The following is a 2,547-nucleotide window of genomic DNA, read 5'->3' as shown; positions in this document are numbered from 1 at the left end:
AGAAGAAAGAGGAACAAGAACACATGCATTCCTGCTATAAAGCAGGCCCTGTGGTAGACAATTTATTTGTGTTACACCAAAAGATGATTTCAAAGAAGTATTCACCTATCAATATGTTTATGAGAGTCATAGTAGACTGGGGGTGAAATAAACCTGAAAGATCATCTATAGGTAAGAAAACTGGTGGCTTTTCCAGGCTCATCCTGGAAAGCTTGGGACAAAACTGGGACCAGAATAATGATCTCCTACCTCAAGCTGGGCATTCTCATTTCCTGCCTCTCTTTCCCCACCCACTCACAATTTACAAAATCAAATGACCTAGGGCCTTTCCTCTTGACCAAGAAAAGAATAAGGAAACAGGTCTAAACTGCAACAAAAGATTTAGGTAAGATGCCAGCATCTGCTTGTCTTAAGAGGAAGTTGTGGAATATCCTTACCCAGATCTCTTTTAAGATACAATTCTTTGTCACCCACTCATGGGATTGAAGCACAGTAAACTGGCCTAAGGAAAAAGGGTGGATGACCTAGTGTGACAATTCCTTGAAAGGTCTGCAGCATCTAAAGTAAGTACAGAAAACTTCATTCTGCCTGCGCTTAATTTATCACCACTGGCCTGTCACTAGTGAAAGATGGCCTCAACAGAGTTTATCCAAAACTAATAACAATAAGAGCTAATGTTGATTTTACACTTGCCAAAGGCAAGCACTGTCTATGGCACTTTACATGTCCTTTTATTATTTTCATTTTACTTATTTTTTTTCCAATTTTTATTTATTTATTTGTCAGAGAGAAAGAGAGAGCACAAGCAGGGGAGTGGGAGGCAGAGGGAGAAGCAGGGTCCCCACTGAACAAGGAGCCCAATATGGGACTGGATCCCAGGACCCTGAGATCATGACCTGAGTGGAAGGCAGACACTAAACTGACTGAGTCACACAGGTGTCCCTATTCTCATTTTATAAACAAAGAAACAAAGAAGTTTAAGTAACTTGCTTACGGTCATGCAATGCAGGGGCTCCTGGGTAGCTCAGTTGGTTAAGCAGCCAACTCTTGATTTTTGCTCAGGTCATGATCTCAGGGCCCTGGGAACAAGGCCCACAACAGGTTCCATGCTCAGCATGGACCTGCTTCAGGATTCTCTCTCCTTCTGCCCCTGCCTCCACTCACTTGCTCTCTACCTCTCTCAAATAAATAAATCTTAAGAAAAAAAAAAAAGTCATGCAATGCAGCCAGCAAGTGATAAATGCAGAATTCAAACTCACATACTCTGTATTCAGTTCTGACCGTACACTGCTCTGCACTTCTGCCTCCTGTCTGTGAACTCTGTACCATAAATACGATGACTAGCATTAAATAGTACTGATGTGGTTCTAAAAGAGACGTGTGTCCAAACAGCATCGGTTCATTTCCAAAATCAGAGTAAAGTACATTTCAGATACAGCCAGTTAGAGTGAAAAAGACTGTGTTGACCAATGTTTGTATTATCATGCTGGGGCTGGGGCAGTAGAGTCTGCCCTGTGCCCATCAGCTGGCCAGCCCCTGCGGCAGGGGATCCTACAAGGATTTTGTTTTGTTTGGTTTTGACAAGGGCCTTGGTGGGAACCACAGAAGTTAACCTCTTTGAGGGTCAAAAACCGGAGGGGATAGAAGCCTACAGAGATTGCAAGAAAGGGTTCTCTGCATATCAAAGCCATACATTTCTAGGCAGCCTCAATCTGGGTCCCCTTTTACCTGGCTCACAGAGCACTGGAACTTACTGATAATTGACAAGTCCAAGGTAAGCAAATAACGGAGACATTTATAGCTCATTTAATGTGTTTCCTTCAACATCTGTTACTTGCTGGGGAGATTGGGAAATGCAAAGGGGGTGCACAGACTTGGCACCAGATGGTAGATTGGACAAAACAGCTTCAAAGCTTTCCTTTGAGCCCAGAGTCCTGTAAGCCTAAAGGAAATGGGGAATGAAGGTAATAATGCGATAAATTCTGGGCATGACACAGCAAAAACAACAAAAACAGCCCCACGACACTTTTACATGCGATACCTAGGAAACGGAGTGGATATGTTTCCATGGGCCATGCTCCTTCAGCACTCTGTCTGTCTTTGTGAGCAATGACAGAGAGCTCACGCACGTCAGTACTACTTTCCTGAGCTTATTGCCTACTTATCTAAACACGTGTTCCAAAAGTGCTAAATGAAATCCTAGTCCCAAATTATGAAACTAAATATTTTCCTTAGACATATCTCACATTGCTCTGTATGCCATGGAAATTTCCCATGACCCTTGGAGTCACCTCCATTTATTTGTTCCCATACACACTTCTTCTGGGATGTAAGACAATCCAGTTGAAGGCTAACGTATAGTAAGTATCCGGTAGCATGTCCAACAAAGCTGTTATTTTATCAGGAAAAAGTGAAAGCTCATTTCAGAAACTGAAGCTTCTCAGGAATGGAGTAAATGGTTTGGTAGACATGACTTGAAGACTATCAGAAAATTAAGAGTAGTGTTTAGTTAGGAGATAGGAGTTAACTAATGTTTCTAAAATGCCT

The sequence above is a fragment of the Ursus maritimus genome, unplaced genomic scaffold (assembly GCF_017311325.1).
Source record: "Ursus maritimus isolate PB19 unplaced genomic scaffold, ASM1731132v1 scaffold_1, whole genome shotgun sequence".
Taxonomy (NCBI): domain Eukaryota; kingdom Metazoa; phylum Chordata; class Mammalia; order Carnivora; family Ursidae; genus Ursus; species Ursus maritimus.
Note: the sequence above shows the minus strand (reverse complement) of the source record.